Source organism: Chrysemys picta, chromosome 4 (assembly GCF_011386835.1).
Source record: "Chrysemys picta bellii isolate R12L10 chromosome 4, ASM1138683v2, whole genome shotgun sequence".
Taxonomy (NCBI): Eukaryota; Metazoa; Chordata; order Testudines; family Emydidae; genus Chrysemys; species Chrysemys picta.
Window position 1 is genome coordinate 27,912,818 of NC_088794.1, and position 17,446 is coordinate 27,930,263.

At 46.8% G+C, this 17,446-nt stretch overlaps 1 pseudogene; it reads right to left on the reverse strand.

The window, feature by feature from the left end:
- Positions 1–7,710: 7,710 nt before the first annotated feature.
- Positions 7,711–14,669, reverse strand: LOC135982817 (NACHT, LRR and PYD domains-containing protein 3-like; annotated as a pseudogene).
- Between the last annotated feature and the right edge of the window lie 2,777 nt (positions 14,670–17,446).

Here is a 17,446-nt window from a genome sequence, read left to right on the forward strand (position 1 = left end):
AAGGGAGGCCCCATGAGCCCTGACAGCATGAGATTCAGGTCCCAGGGAAGGACAGGATCCCGGACATGTGGGTAGAGATGCTCCAGACCTTTCAAAAAACAGGCTGTCATGTCGTGAATGAAGACCGACCTGCCTTGGAATGGAGGGTGGAAAGCTAAAATGGAGGCCAAGTGGACCCTGATCGATGACAGGGACAATCTTTGGAGTTTGAGGTGCAGAAGATAATTCAGGATCTCCTGAAGCAAGGCCTGTTCATCCCAGATACATTGTTCCAAGACCCAGCACGTGAACCTTTTTCACTTGGCCAGGTAAGTCGCTCTGGTGGAGGGCTTTCTGCTACCCAACAAGACCTGTTGATCCCGGGCCAAACATTTCTGTTCTTCCGCGTTCAGCCATGCTGTCAAGTGCAATGCCACCAGGTTTGGGTGCAGAAGACTGCTGTGGTTCTGGGTCAGCAGGTCTACCCAGAAAGGTAGCTGCAGCAGAGTGACTACCAAAAAATCCAGCAGCCTGCCAAACCAGTGCTGGCCAGGCCACGCAGGGGCTATCAGGATAACTTTTGCCCTCTCCTGTTTGATCTTCACGAGGGCTCTGTGAATTAACAGCACTTGCGGGAAGGCGTACACAAGAGCCCCCAACCACGGGAGCAGAACAGAACACATGGCATTTCCTGTTCTGACAGGATGTGAACAAGTCCACCTGGGGAATACCCCACCTCTGGAAGATCGTACTGACTGTCTCTGGGTGAGATGAGAAAGTCCTGCTGAGGCAATCTGCTAATACGTTCTGGGTCCTGGGCAGATGCACGGCTACCAGATGAATGGCATGCCGCACAAAAAAGTCTGAAAAGCAGAGACCTTCATGGCAAAGGGCTGACAACCTGGCTCCACCCTGCCTGTTGATGTAATACATTGCAGCAGTATTGTCCATCAGGACCTGCACTACCTTGCCCTTCAGGTGGGGCAAGAAAGCCTGACAGACCAGGCTAACTGCTCTGAGGTCCCTGACATTGATATGGAGGGCCAGATCATCCCGCAACCAGTAACCTTGTGTGCTGAGCTTGCCCAGGTCTGAAGCATCGGAGACCAGGGTCAGCAACTGGGCCAGGGCTGTGAAGGGAACTCCCTTCAACACTGACCCAGGGTCCAAACACCAATTCAGGGATAACCAGATGTGATCCGGCACCCTGACTACCCACTCTAGGTCATGCCTGTTGGGGATGTAGACTGATGCCAGCCACACTTGCAAAGGCCAGAGATATAGCCAGGTATGACTGACCACATATGTACATGGGCAGTGGGTGAACCCACAGCTTGGGGAGACTAGCCTCCCACCCCGCCCCTTCCATGCCCACTAGACCCCAGCCCACCCCCCACTGTGGCCGCTGCTGGCCCATGCCCAGCGCCCCCCCCCACTCAATTATGGCTGCTGGCTCCTGTCCCAAGGTAGCACCTCCAGTCTCCCCCAGCCCCAGAGCTCCAGAGAGCCAGGCAGTGCGGCCACAGCCTGCCCCGGCCCCGGAGCTCCAGAGAGCGGAGTTGCGTGGCTGCAGCCTCCTCCAGTCCCGGAGCACTGGAGAGGAGAGTCAGGTGGCGCAGTCCAAGCCTTCCCAGGGCGCATCTGCTGGCATGACTCCCAAGCATGAAGACCCCCCCTTTGCAGCCGAGCCGCCAGCCCCAGAGCTGGGCATTTGACATGGCTGGAGCGCCCCCAACACCCAGTGCTGGGTGGCCACAGTGGCCACAGCGCCGGGAGGACAGGCAGCGTGGCGCAGCCCCCAGCCTGCCTGCCCCAGCCTCTGGCATGGGAACAGGAGGCAGGAGGGGGCCTGGACTCTGGTGGAGCCTGGGCGGGGGCACATGAGGCAGTTTGGGAAAGCAACGCCTTCCCCTGCCTATGATACCTGTCGCCCATGCATGTGGCCCAACAACCATAGACAGGTGTGAGCTGTGGTGAGCGGGTGGTTCTTCACATGGGAGATTAGGGCTGACATGGCTTGGAAATGCACCTCTGGAAGAAAGGCTCTGGCTTGCATGGAGTCGAGAACAGGCCCAATGAACTCTATTAGTTGTATCAGCCTCAAGGTGGATTTTTTCTCATTTATCAACAGGCCCAGGTCGTGGCAGGTGGAACACACCAAATCGAAGCTCCTCTACACTTGTTCCTGAGATCTGCCCTCAATGAGCCAATCATCTAGATACAGGAAGACCTGGATCCCTTGATGCTTCATGTAAGCGGCCATTAGCACCATACATTTTGTGAACACCCTTTGGGCTGATGAGAGGCCAAAGGGCAGTTCCGTGAACTGGAAATGGCATCCGCTGACTATAAAACAGAGCAAATGTCTGTGGCCTTGGAATATGGAAATAAGCGTCCTTCCCGTCAAGGGCGGCATACCAGTCTCCCGGATCCAGGGATGGTGGAGCCAAGACCGACCATGCGAAACTTCAACTTCCTGAGAGACTTGTTGAGGCGTCACAGGTCCAGAATAGGTTCAAGGCCCCCTTGTGCTTTGGGGATTAGGAAGTAGCAGGAGTAGAACCCCTTTCCTTCCATGTCCCAAGGGACCTCCTCCACCACCCCCAGGTGCAGTAGGTTTTCGACCTCCTGAATGAGGAGTTGCTCATAAGAAGGGTCCCCGAAGCGGGACAGGGAAGAGGGGGCATGGTATGGAGAGGTGGCCGAGAATTGCAGGATATAGCCCCAAGATACTATCTCTAGCACCCAGCGGTCTGAGGTGACCTGTGACCAGGCCAAACGGTAGGGATGGAGATGGTTGAGGAAAGAACAAGGTGGATCAGGGGAGTTGACTGGGGTGTCGCTCTTAAGTGTACCTTCAAAATGAGTACTTCTGGCCCCCTGGATGCTTTGCCAGACTGGGTGAGTAGGAGGAGGAATGGTGGCGACGACTAAAGCTCATTGTTAGGATATAGATATTCAGGCCTGTCGGTAAAGACCTATACTTTAAGAATGTAGAAAGAAGAACAGGAGTACTTGTGGCACCTTAGAGACTAACAAATTTATTAGAGCATAAGCTTTCGTGGACTACAGCCCACTTCTTCGGATGCATATAGAATGGAACATATATTGAGGAGATATATATACACACATACAGAGAGCATAAACAGGTGGGAGTTGTCTTACCACCTCTGAGAGGCCAATTAATTAAGAGAAAAAAAAAGCTTTTGAAGTGATAATCAAGCTAGCCGAGTACAGACAGTGTGATAATAAGTGTGAGAGTACTTACAAGGGAAGATAGAGTCAATGTTTGTAATGGCTCAGCCATTCCCAGTCCTTATTCAAACCGGAGTTGATTGTGTCTAGTTTGCATATCAATTCCAGCTCAGCAGTCTCTCGTTTGAGTCTGTTTTTTGGTTGCAACCACACATCACTGAACAAAACCACTAACCCAGGAACCTATCCTTGTAACAAACCCCGATGCCAACTCTGTCCACATATCTATTCAAGTGACATCATCATAGGACCTAATCACATCAGCCATACCATCAGGGGCTCGTTCACCTGCACATCTACCAATGTGATATATGCCATCATGTGCCAGCAATGCCCCTCTGCCATGTACATTGGCCAAACTGGACAGTCTCTACGCAAAAGAATTAATGGACACAAATCTGACATCAGGAATCATAATACTCAAAAACCAGTGGGAGAACACTTTAACCTGTCTGGTCATTCAGTGACAGACCTGCGGGTGGCTATATTACAACAGAAAAACTTCAAAAACAGACTCCAAAGAGAGACTGCTGAGCTAGAATTGATATGCAAACTAGACACAATCAACTCCGGTTTGAATAAGGACTGGGAATGGCTGAGCCATTACAAACATTGACTCTATCTCCCCTTGTAAGTACTCTCACACTTATTATCACACTGTCTGTACTCGGCTAGCTTGATTATCACTTCAAAAGTTTTTTTTTTCTCTTAATTAATTGGCCTCTCAGAGGTGGTAAGACAACTCCCACCTGTTTATGCTCTCTGTATGTGTGTATATATATCTCCTCAATATATGTTCCATTCTATATGCATCCGAAGAAGTGGGCTGTAGTCCACGAAAGCTTATGCTCTAATAAATTTGTTAGTCTCTAAGGTGCCACAAGTACTCCTGTTCTTCTTTTTGCGGATACAGACTAACACGGCTGTTACTCTGAAACCTTTAAGAATGTAGGTGCATTCTTATCACTTAACTAGTTATAGAAATACAAAACAAGAATCAAAATCACAGTCTGCCTGTTTATAGGCCTTCTCGCACTATGATAGTCTAAGTCCTTGTTCTTAAGCTAAGGCCTTTGGCTAAACAGCAGGGGCAGCCATAAGCTGGGAAGCGAACGGTCACATCCTCACTTGTCACATTGAAATAAGGCAATTTTGGGCTGTTAAAAAGATGATCCAATCTATCACCTCCAGAGAAAGGGAAGAGTCTAGAAGATTTAAAGAAAACTTAGTTTGATAGCATCCTGTCTGGCAAGAACCCACTTATCAATAGTTGTGATTGTGAAACACTCACTTCTTATTATTTTGTCTTTATGGTCTCCACTTCTCTACTGTTTATCTGTATGGTCTCTGTCTGGTTCTTTGATTAATTATACAGCAGACAGAAACAATTTTGCTGGGTGTAAACCAATTAAGGTGGTGGGATATAATTGGTTAGATAATCATGTTACAATATGTTAGGATTGGTTAGTTAAATTTCAGTAAAATGATTGGTTAAGGTATAGCTAAGTAGAACTCTCAAGTTTTAATATAGAGACTGAGGTCAAACAGGAAGTAAGGGGGGAAATAGGAATCATATTTTGCTAAGGGGGGAAATGGGAACAGGAACACAGGCAGGGCTCTGAGGCATCAGAGCTGGGAAGGAGGACATGGGGTAAATGCTCTGCGATGTCAGAGCTGGGAACGGAACACTGAGGAAGGAAACTGGAATCATTGCTTGCTGGAAGTTAACCCCAATAAACATTGAATTGTCTGCACCTCTGGACTTCGGGTATTGCTGCTTTCTGTTTACGTGAGAAGGACCAGGGAAGTGGGAGGGTGAAGGGATAAGCCCTCTAACACTCATGTCTCTATCCCTTCTCCTCACAGACCCCTATCGAGGTTGTCGAGCTTTGGTGGAGGGGGCGGCTAGAACTGCTTCCTTGCAGACTGTGGTGTATGGAGTCCTGAATGTCCTTTAACCCATGCACCCTCGCATACTTCTGCTCTGCAAAGAGTCCATTCCCATCAAATGGGAGATCCTGGACTGAGACCTGCATTTCTTGGGACAGGCCAGTGGTCTGAAGCCAGGAGCTGTGCCTCACGACCACCACCGATGAGACCACCCTCGCTGCCAAGTCAGCCACATCTCACGCCATTTGAAGAGAGCACTTTGCTGCCGCTGTACCCTCCTCCACCAGGGTGCCAAACTTCTGGGCCAAATCCTGGGGCAGGGACTCCTTGAACTTATGGAGGTTGTCCTACAAATTGAAATTGTACCTGCCTAAGAGAACTTGGTGGTTTGCCACCCAGAATTGCAAGCTGGCCATAGAATAAATCTTCCTCCCAAAAAAGGTCCAGTCTCTTAGCCTCTCTATTTTTGAGGGTTGAACTGGAGTGCCCCTGCTTGTCCTTTTCGTTGGCCGCAGAGGTGACCAACAAGTCCTCCCTTTGGCTGGGACGTAGTACTTTTTCTCAGCCCTCTTGAAGGTCAGAGGGATGGATGAGGGGGTCTGCCAGAGGGCCTTGGCAATTTTTAGGACCCCATCATGCACTGATAGTATGACACAGGCAGGGGTAGATGCCCAAGATTACATTGAACAGGGTGCTCAGCCATCTCCTCTGGCTCTAGGCCCAAGTTCATGGCAACCCGTCAATGCAGTGCCTGTGCTCTTTAGAATCACCCGGCAGGCTGGCTCTCGAGGGACCCGCCACCACCTCGTCCGGAGATGAGGATGATGACTGTATCGCTGGGGAGGCCCTGGGGCATTATGCCCTGTGGAGGAAAGGGGTTTTGGAATTGGTGCTGGCTCCTCTACCACAACCTCCAAGTGCATTTCCTGCACCGAGACTGGTGCCGCTGGTGCTGTCAACTGTTGCTGTGAGGCAGCAGCAGATGAGTGGTGCAAAGGGGGCATCGGCATCTGCATCACAGGCATGCCCCATGCACTGCAATAGGGCCACTGTGCGGGCCACTGGCCATGTTGCCAAGGTGGCACTGTAGAGGTCGACGCAACCTTTGGTGCCCAATCACGCCGGTGATGCCTCAGCGAGGGGCTAACCTCCCTTTCCATGTGGGAGAAATCCCCTTCCGGTGACAATGGTGGGGACGTCAATGCCAGCATTTGCCGGCTGACCATCGCCGCTGGAGACCACCTCTTTGAATAGGAGGACTGGGGTTGGGGGGACCGGTACTATGATGGAGATCATTCCCATCTGTGCCAAGAAGATGACTGGCAGGAGGGTGAATGGTGCCGGTAATACGGTGACCGTGCCTCCCACTAGGTGACCCATGTCAAGAAGGCAGAGACTGCGAACGCAGTGCCGGTGATCTAGGGCAAGCCCCAGAGGATCTGGGCTGTGAAGCCAGAGATCTGCAACATGGAGTCAGAGAGCACTGCCTTGGCTCAGGGGATTGGTGACGCTCAACTGCTCTGTGGGGTGTCTTGGCGGCTGGCTTGCCCTCATAGAGAGCCTTTGTCGCGTCCTATGGCACATGCAGTGCCGGCAGCACTGGTAGAGGTCTCTGCTCTCTAGGCTCCAGGAGAGCCTGGGAAGGCATTGGTCCAGCCACAAGTCTGGGTCCCCTACTGCTCCCGGGAGCCAGTGGCAGATCCTTTGGAGGGACTAGGGGCCCCGACTGGGGTGGCACGTCCATGTGGCTCTGGTGTGGACGGGTGGCCCAAACTGGGACTTTTGCCTGAAACCCCATGGCCTTTCTTGCCCAGCGCCAGGGAGCCGTGTTTTTTGGTCTTCTAGGGTACCGGCGATGGAGAGCGGTGCCAGACAGAGCCCAGTGCCAGGGCTGTGCTACAAACCCAGGCCAAGGTACTAGGGGTAGAGTCTGGCCGGAAAGGCTCAGAAGCTGGGCAGAGGACAGCCTCCATGAGGAGAGCCTGCAAACAGATGTCACACTCTTTCTGGGTCCTGGGCCAAAAGTTTTTACAAATAAAGCACTTGTCCTTCACAAGTGATTCCCTCAAAGCACTTCAGGCAACTGTCATGGGAGTCACTAACAGGCCTAGGCCTGCTGCAATCTGAGCAGGGCTTAACCCCCAGAGAGCATGGGGCATGCCCTGCCTGGGGCGAAGTCCCTGATGGGAGTCTAACTTCTAAACATACTTAACAACTACTTAACACTAACTACTATAAACAAACTATTTACAAGGTTCTAAGGCTCGAAGTAAGAAGAGACAAAACTGCTAGTTCTTGCTAGGCCAGGAAAGTTGCTAAGACTAACCATCACAGGTGGTAAGAAGGAACTGAGAGGGCATAGGGTCGGCGGCGCCTGATATACTGACACATGAGCACGGCACAATAGGGTGCCACAGCCGTCCCTACGGACACTGCTAAGGCAAAAATCTCTGACGACTGTGCACATGAGCGCGCACATACCTAGAATAGAATCAACATGAGCAAGCACTGGAAGAAGAACTAATTGTTGTTATAAGGAAGTTATATTTACTTTCTAAAGATAAAATCTCAATAAACTGTCTTTCCCTACTTTTGTGGTTTTCTTGCACTGACTTCAGATGAACAAAAAGACAGAAAAAGTGACTGCATTCTTCGACAGTTCTTCAAACAGAAGGGAAGAACTGTAAACTGCATTTTTGAAAAACAAGTCCGCTCCAGGTGAATGAGTGGGAAACAATCCATTGCACGTGTCACAATTTCTTCTTCTTGAATCTCAAACAAAAAGTGGAACAATTCAAACTTCAACTTATTTTCGTTCCGGTCTTTAGAGGACAGAGATGCCAATGCTATGCCTACTTCTTCAACCCAGTTCAGTACTTTGGGCTTTGTTTCAAGTGAAGTTTTATAGCCTAAGCATTTCTCAATCTCCTTCATTCTATCTACGTTTAAGAGACCAAACAGGAAATGCACTGTTAACATTAAATAATCATTTTTAGGTTCTTCATAACTTTGTAATAGTTTAGACATATCTTTTGTAACTATCACTGACTCTTCCACTGTTTCTTCCTCTTCCTCCAGTACATAAAACAAAGCTGCAAAAAAATCTTGAAAACTTAGGTGAATGAAGCTGTAGGCATGTTCACAGTCAATATCTTTTTGAAAAATGCTCTTGTTGAGAAAGAGGGATTGAATATTGGATACATCTAAACCATGCTTCTTGAGATCATCTTCTTCAAACAGTATTATCTTTCGCCAGACTCCTTCTCTGGCTAAGGAGCACAACTTTCTGAGATTAGTTTGTCTGGAATGCTTTGACATGCAGCTATGATCCCTTAATAAACTGGACAGAAAGAGCATATACACTGCAGTGGTTGTTTTTGAAGTTTGTGTGAGATCTTCACCTTTTTCCATCTGTTGTTTGATCACAGTGCAGATAACCAACATACAATTGGAACAAAACACATTGTAAAGAGAATTTCATTCTCTATTACAAATCCAAAAGCTTGTGCTGCTTGTTTTGTATCTTCAAAGAACTTGTGGAAATACTCCTCCCTGTCTTCCTCAGAAAATCCCAAGATTTTTGCATAACACGGAAACTTTAGACAGTTTTGGAGTTTTTCCAGAGCAGTCAGTCTTGTTGTGATCAGTAAGAATGATTATGGAAGAACTTTTTTCCTAAATAAACTGCCCAATATGATTTCCACTGGCTGCTTCTCATGGGGATCGATTAGTGCATAGATTAGTGATTTGTTCATCAAATGAAAATTTCAGTTCATCAAAACCATCAATTATAAAAAGGAGTTTTTCTGGATCCATCAAAATATCTTTAATTGGCGCATTTCTGTCAGGGCAATTGTTTAAAATCAAATCAGCAACACTTATCTGCTTGGTAGACAGGTTCATTTCTCGGCAGCTTATGTAGAAAACATAATCAAATCTGCCAGGGCAGATTTTTTCAGATGCCCAGTCCAACATGATCTTTCTTACTGTCATTGTTTTCCCAATCCCAGCAGCTCCCTGAAGCACAATGGTTCATGGTGTTGGTCTGCGTTTATCAATGTCAAACAAACTTTCTATCTTAGTTGGAGTAGCTGTCTTAGCCAGGATCTCTGCATGTCTCTTTCCTGTTGCCATTATTTCATGTTGTTTGGCCTCCCAATGGCGATGTTCCTTTACAATAAGCAGCTGTGTGTATCTTCCGTTTAGACTCACACACTCACCCAGACGAGCATTCCTGTCTTCTATAAATTGGTATTCTTCCTGTATATTCTCACTGTATGTCATCCTGTAATCTAATTCAGTTACATGAAGCATGAGAAACATTGAGTATACAATACAAAAAACATTCAACAAAAGGAAAGGCATTACAATGAAGCCATTTAGTTGGACATGAAATCCTGAAACACTAGGTCATAGGATGTCAGTAATGGCCGTGTGACTACAGCACAGACCACTCCTAGGGGATGAATGATCAGCTGGGTCTCATGCCATGAAGTCACTCCCTCACTCACACAATTCCACTGCTGCTCAATCCTCACTGATTATACAACATACAAACTGGATAACACATACCATTTGCTGCTGTCCCAAATGATTTTGGATTAGGGCCCAGGGCTGAAAAAGAAATCATATGTTCAGATATTAAGTCACACAGTCAGCTGTCAGCAAATGTATATCCAGAGTGTTAATGGACTTTAAAAAGAATCAAAAGCGTGAGAACAATGAAACACTAAAAAAAGAAAACAAATTATTAACATAGAGGACGATGGTGCATGGGGTGAACTGTGATGTCCTGCTCAAGGGAACCAAACCTATGAGCCACTGTGTACCTCTCTGCCTTAGAAAGAGTGAGAGTGTTTCTACTAAGCTGTGTCAGATCCCTGTGTGTCTGTGTGCCTTGCCAGCGCACTCTTCAAGACACTGCCAGTTTCAACCTTGCCTTGCAGATAACTCCAGCTCCCGAGTTCCCCAGAGATGTCTCCCAGCAGCATCCAGTACTTCTCACTGGACACTCACGGAAATTGTTAAGCTTTATTGCTGCCTCCCAAGAGGCAGAGCACACACCAGCCTGTTAGGTTAGCCAAAGACTCTCACTTTATTTTAATCCACAGCACTGAGATGGTTTGGTAATAAAACAAGATAAGTTTATTAACAAAGAACGGAGATTTAAGTGATGCTAGCAAGATATCCACTAGGTGATCCCTCTTAACCATGCCATGTGTAATTTCAAGAGAGATCCCTAAAACCAGACAGACAGGCAGTGAGAATTATATTACAATTGTCTCTAAAATAGGAGCATGGCCATGTATGGAAAGAAAAAAAAATACTGTCAGCAGGAAAAATCTCTCAGACAATTGAATGTCTAAGGATATTCACTTGCTCCTCACGTGACCCTTTGGATTCGACTCTGTAACTTGCATTGTTTTTATCTCAGAGTGATATGGGCAGCACCAAAGGGACTCAGAAGACAGATCATCTAGAGATCTGTGACATCATAGTTTCCTGGCTGGAGGTTTAGCTATTCTAACTGTTTTAGCTTTGGTGGCCTCACTGCACAACAGAATCTAATACACACTAATGAGGGAACACACATTTCAAATAACTCATTTCTGCAAATATAGCAACTAAGGCCCCTCTCCTCCAAATAGAGCAGTGGTCTCCAACCTTTTTACGTCCAAGATCACTTTTTGAATTTAAGGGCAACTCAGGATCTACCCTGCCCCTTCCACGAAACCCCGCCCTGCTCACTCCATCCCCCCCTCTCTCTGTCACTTGCTCTTCCCCACCTTCAATCACTTTCACTGGGCTGGGGCAGGGGGTTGGGGTGCAGGAGGGGGTGCTGGCTCTGGGAGGGGGGGATTAGGGCTGGGGCAGGAGTGGAGGAGGGGGTATGGGGTTCTGGATCTGGAAGGGGGTTCAGGGCTGGGGCTTGGGGTGCAGAAGGGAGTTCGGATGAAGGGGGCATGGCTGTGGGTGGGGGGCGTTGGGGTGCGGCCTCCTGCCAGGCGGCACTTACCGCAGACAGCTCCCGGCTGGTGGCTTCCGGCCTGCCCCGGCCCCACGCTGCTTCCAGAAGCCAACGCGCCCCTGTGGCCCCTGGGGGTGGGGCATGTGGCTCTGCGCACTGCCTCTCTCTGCTGGCACTGCCCCCTCAGCTCCCATTGGCAGGAGCGCTGCCAGCTTTTCTGCCAACCTAGGCGGTGGAAGGTCCCGCCCCGAAATGCTGCCCCCCACAGAGGCAGTGGAAGGTCCCGTTGCCGAAATACTGCTGCAGTCGCCGCCCCCCAAATTGTAGTGCCCTACAATGGGTTACGCCGGCCCTGCCCATTGGCCACAGTTCCCCGTTCCCGGCCAATAGGAGCTGCGGGTGTGATGCTTGCAGGCAGGAGCAGCAGGCCGAGATCCCTGCTCCCCACCACGGGGCCGCGGGGACAGCTTACGGGAGCAACATGGGGACGGGGCAGTCAGGAACAAGCCTGCCTTAGCGGCAGCCACGCTCCACAACCGGAGATCACGATCAACTGGGAGAGTCCCCAGGATCGACCAGTCGATTGCAATCAACCGGTTGGTGACCACTAAAATAGAGCCCCACATGAATTACACTGTGCACGTGAGCCAACAGAAGTCAATGAGAGAACTTGTGTGTAATGTTCAGCATGTGTAAATCTGTGCAGGATTGGGATGGAAGTGAACAAACATATTAACAACAAAACCACCACTATGAATGCCTCACAAAATGTACTTTGTTCATTTTAACAACTGTAGGGTTATTATATTAATTCATATGTGATGTTGCACCCCATAATGCTTTATGGAAATATGCTTATGAATGTAAATATAACATAACTGGAAAATGTTTTATGCAACATATGTCATGTAACATATCTCTGCAAAGGTTACGATCTACTGAATATAGTCATCCTATTTGTATGCATGTATCATTTTTGTATTCGAAATTGATACATGCATACAAATATTGGCTGTGTACTTGTTTGATTTTAAGTAGCCTTAGTAAGGCATTTGGGCAGCTTCTTTAGAAAGGAATGTGCAAGTTAAGTGCCCAATCAAGAAACACTTAATGGACAATGAATCTTGGAAAGCTCCAATCCACACAAAAAGTCTACTTGAGGACGTTTAAGGTAGCATCTGAACAATGGCTGCTACCTGTAAGTTCTGAGTCATGCATGGACATGTGACTTGCCCAGGTGACTCCAAAACTCCATCTTGTAGCTGGGATTCTACACTGGGGGAGGGAGGGGTATCCACCCACAAGAGAAAGTCTATTTAAACCCCTGGGAGACCCCTCCATTTTGTCTTCAGCTGGCTCAAGAGATAGCCTCTCACCCCCAAGGATACCTGAAAGAAACTGGAACAAAGGACAGTAACCACGGGGGTGTGAGTGATTGCTGGACCAGACTAGAAGGAGGCTAGTCTGTAAAAGAAGCTTACTGAAACAAGGCTTGCGTGTTTTATTTTATTTTGTTTGGTAATTCACTTTGTTCTGTCTGTTATTACTTGGAACCACTTAAATCCTACTTTTTGTATTTAATAAAACCACTTTTTACTTATTAATTGACCCAGTGTATGTATTAATACCTGGGGGAGGAGGGGAGGCAAACAGCTGTGCATATCTCTCTATCAGTGTTATAGAAAGCGAACAATTTATGAGTTTACCCCGTACAAGCTTTATACAGAGTAAAACGGATTTGGGGTTTGGACCCCATTGGGAGCTAGGGCATCTGTGTGTTGGAGACTGGAACACTTCTTAAGCTGTTTTCAGTTTAGCCTGCAGCTTTTCTGGGACGTGGTTCAGACCTGGGTCTGGGTTTGTAGCAGGCAAGCGTGCCTGGCTCAAACCAGGCAGGGCACTAAAGTCCCAAGCTGCCAGGGGAAATAGGCTCAGGGGTAGTCTCAGCACATCAGTTGGTAGTTCCCAAGGGCTTTTCTGTGATCCAACCCGTCACACCATAATCAGAGCTGATTGAATCATATAATTAAATTTATTAAATTTTCACTCTTCATCAAGTGGTAAATACATTTTTTCATCATTTGACCAGCTTTATGAATGATCCAATAATATTTACCAACTATATTTATTTGTCTTTCCTACAAATTGGCAAATAATTTATTTGCAAATCACTTTTCTCATATTTGCATAATCCAGCTCTATTTACAATGTACAAGTGTTACTCCTGAGGGAATTCTGCACCAAAAAATTACAAATTTTGTTCCCCCCAATTAAAAATTCTGCAAAATTCTGCATATTTTATTTGTCAAAATAACGCAGTATAATCACTCCAGTTTCAATTATTTTGGTAATTTATTTCAAAATACCTGCCAACAAGTATGTCAACAATACAGACAATAGGAGTGGAGAGTTAAAGAAACCCCTACAACAACCCAGTTACAGTTGGGGGATGTTGGAGGGGGCTGTGCGGGGCCCCCAGAGTCCAGACACCTGCACTCCCATCCCCCCAGAGCCCAGCTGTGGAGCACCCTCTAGCCCAGACACCAGCACCCCCCTCCCAGCCCCAGCTCAGACACCAGCACCCCCAGAGCTTTTACTCCCCCCAAACTTCTTTACTGTCCTGCCGGGGGACATGGGGTGGTGCAGCCCTCTTCCTCTCACTTTGCCAGAGCTGGCTGGGTCTCCCAGGCCCTCTTCCATCCCCAGGAGAATGAGGATTAAACAGCGTGCAGCCTCCACCCCGCCAGGTGGATGCTCTGCTCACTGCATGCTGGGCTCTGCAGAGTCCAGCAGCCCCTAGTGGTGGCCAGAAATTCTGTGGGGGAAACAGAATTGTACAAAATTCCACATTCCGCAGCGGCGCAGAATTCTCCCAGGAGTAAAGTGTACTGTAGAAATATTTAAAAAAATAATAAAGTCTTATCAGATGTTATGACCAGGCTGTTACATTAAAAGTACAGAAGTTCTGGGACATTTCAGACTTGTGCTCTACAGGTTTTGTTACTTCTATCTGAATATTTGTAGTTGCCTGAATTTGTCTTTTTAATAATAATATATCTTGTAGAAGAAGTTCCTGCCTGAATCTTTCTTTAGAAATCTTAGAAAAGATGTATGTTTATTTCGCTATTTTTTGTGACAATGAAGTGTATGCATCTTGGTTTTTAGTCTTATTGTCTTGGAATTTCAAATTGGTGCTAAAAGCCCGTTCCTACTGCTGCTTCTTTTACTACACATAATCTGGGGATATTCAAGGGGAAAAGATTTAAAGGAGTTACAGGAATTATATGTATTTACCTTTTCTTTTTTCTTCTTTAAGTTTAACCGCAGAGTCTCTCAGATTGGTCTGGGTGAATACTTCTATAGCTACATCTAACACAGTGTCTTCACCATAGAATTTCACCAGGAGATTCTTCGTATCTATTCTGTTGGCATTCTCCAGTGGACCTTCGGGGATGTTACCTCCTCCATCAAAGTCAATAAAAGATAATTTGTCTTTAAATCTTTTAAAATTTTCCTGAGAGAGTTCATCCAGTACACGTAAGAGAAGGTCGTTAATTTTGCTGCTTGTAATTGCCATCATCTGGAACCAGGAGGAAATTAAAATATAACAGTGGGACCGAGGATTAGAGTCCATTTACTAAGAATCAGCATACAATCACAATTTTTCCTTGTAGAGAAAAGGAGAGCTAGAATAGCTCTTAAGACTCCTGGGTTCCCTTCCCAGTTCTGACAATGACTTGCTATGTGACCATGTCTACTGACTTCTCTGGGGCTTGTTTATTTATCAGTAAAATGAGCATAGCAGTAGTTTCTGTGCCTATATCACAGGTGTTTTTAAACTCAATTAACATTTGTAAAGTGCTTTGAGATCCTCAAATAAAAGGTAAATATACAATATTATTATGTAATGTGACAGACCCAGACCAGTGGGGTACAGGAGTCTGGTAGAGGGCAAATATACTGGTCACTGGATGAGTAGTTTTCTGTTCCCTGAATGGCCAGAGCAGGGGCTGCAGTAGTGTAATCAGGAACCCACTAGAACCAGTTAAAACAAGCAGAATAATTAAGACACCTGGAGCCAATTAAGAAACTGCTAGAATCAATTAGGACAGGCTAGCTAATCAGGGTACCTGAGTTTAAAAAGGACCTTATTTCAGTTTGTGGCGTGCATGTGAGGAGCTGGGAGCAAGAGGCACAAGGAGCTGAGAGTGACAAGACATATTGCTGGAGGACTGAGGAGTACCAACATTATCAAACACCAAGAGAAAGGTCCTGTGGTGAGGGTAAAGGTGTTGGGAGGAGGCCATGGGGAAGTAGCCCAGGGAGTTGTAGCTGTCATGCAGCTGTACCAGGAGGCACTCTAGACAGCTGCAGTCCACAGGGCCCTGGGCTGGAACCCGGAGTAGAGGGTGGGCCTGGGTTCCCCTCAAACCTCCCAACTCCTGATCAGACACAGGAGGAATTGACCTGGACTGTGGCTTCTACCAGAGGGGAAGGTCTCTGGGCTGTTACCCGACCCACATGGTGAATCTGTGAGGCGTGCAAATCCGCCAATAAGCGCAGGACCCACCAAGGTAGAGGAGGAACTTTGTCACAGTAACCAGTTTAAGATAAGAAATTCAGAAATTTTACCACCCAATTACTTTGGGTTTCATACAGCATGTGCTTTCAGGAGAGAATATTAAACTGAATTTCTCACTTAAAGGAGAAGTTGTTTATTATTATGATGTGCACTTGAGTCTATTGCAACAAAGGGTCAATTGCATCTGTAGTGTAGCACATGACTTAATTTGAAACATGGTGTGCCCATGATGTTCATATTTGACAATCAAAGGGGGACAAATTTTGATCAATTTTGTATAAGGGGTTAACAGCTACTTAGTGCCTGAGAACTTTCTACTGGCTGAACTCTGGAAACATAAGATTGTAGTAGCGATAGTATAACTAAAAGTGAAGGGTGGCAGGATGAAGACTCTCCATCCAGCTCACAAAGCTGCAGCAGAATGCAGGGGTTAGGGTAAGGGCTATAAACCAGCTTCCCACGCAGAAACAGAATTCTCCCCAGGCCACTCACCATCACTAGAGTAGTTAGCCACCTGCTACAGAAGTGTGTATGGGAATATTTGTTCAGATGAGAGATCTGTGCAAATCAGAATGACATCAGAAATTGACATATTCTGGGATGTACTGAAATTAATGTTTCTCCAGTTGGGATTGTATATCTTCCTCATATCTGTGCTTTAGGGGACTGAGAATGCACGTGGGAGGTGGTGGTAGGGATCAGACGCAAACCCCTATTAAAAATAATAATTTTTTTAGTAATTTTGATGAACTCAGTTCTCAGAGCACCCAAGTTTCTCAGGGTGGCACCATTCATCATAAATATTATACTACTATTGTCTTATCTCAGCAGAACTTGTACTGGGGGCGGCACCTCCAGGCAAAGGGGCAGCAGGGACATGCGGTTGCTGCTTCCCACAGCTCCCATTGGCTGGGAACCAGAGAATCACGGCCCCTGGGAGCTGTGGGGGGACAGGGAGGGGGACGTTCCTGCGGACGGTCAATGTCAGCAGAATGTCTTGCAGCCCGTAATCAGATTACCCTGATGGGCCACACGTTGCCCATCACTGATCTTGGCCCTACTGACTAAACAAACTTGTTTTGTAATGATGTCCTGCTTTTACGTGCCTGTGATGACCTGAAAGTTAAATATAATCAGTACCTTTTGATAATGGTAAAGATTAAGGTTGTATAAAATTAATAGTTCGCCCTCTGACTCCTGAAGTTTCAGGCTGCAAACTGAAGTTCACATAACACAAAGGTCAAGGCTGAGGCCCTATTCCAACAAGGCTGTAAATTCCAAGAGACAAATTTACTAAAATGTAATGAGTTAAGCTAAAAATGCACCCATATATAAATAGCAAGCATACTTACTGTTAGCCAGGAAGATGTTATACACAAGACATAATCAGCACAATGTACTTCCTCTCCTTCAATCGTCTCAGTGTTCAGATGTATGCAATACTGTCACCGAAAAGCCACATCAGCACTATAACAAAAGCAAATTCCTTCAATAAAACAACTAGACTGCATTTCATTGGAGAATCGGATCTGTGGAGCGTACCTAATGGAAGCCTCAAAAATTAGGAAAGGGACTGTTTACAGTTAAATAGGGAAATATTTTTCATAGTAAGGGGTTGAAAAAATACATTAATTTGGTGTTTTTCAACCAACTTTTCTTACGAGCTATAGGCCATTAGCTAAATCTCCCATGCCTCCATATGCCTCTCTCTGATTGAAGTCTGAAGGCACCGGTGAGAGAATTACTGCATATTCAATCAGCATTAATGCTTG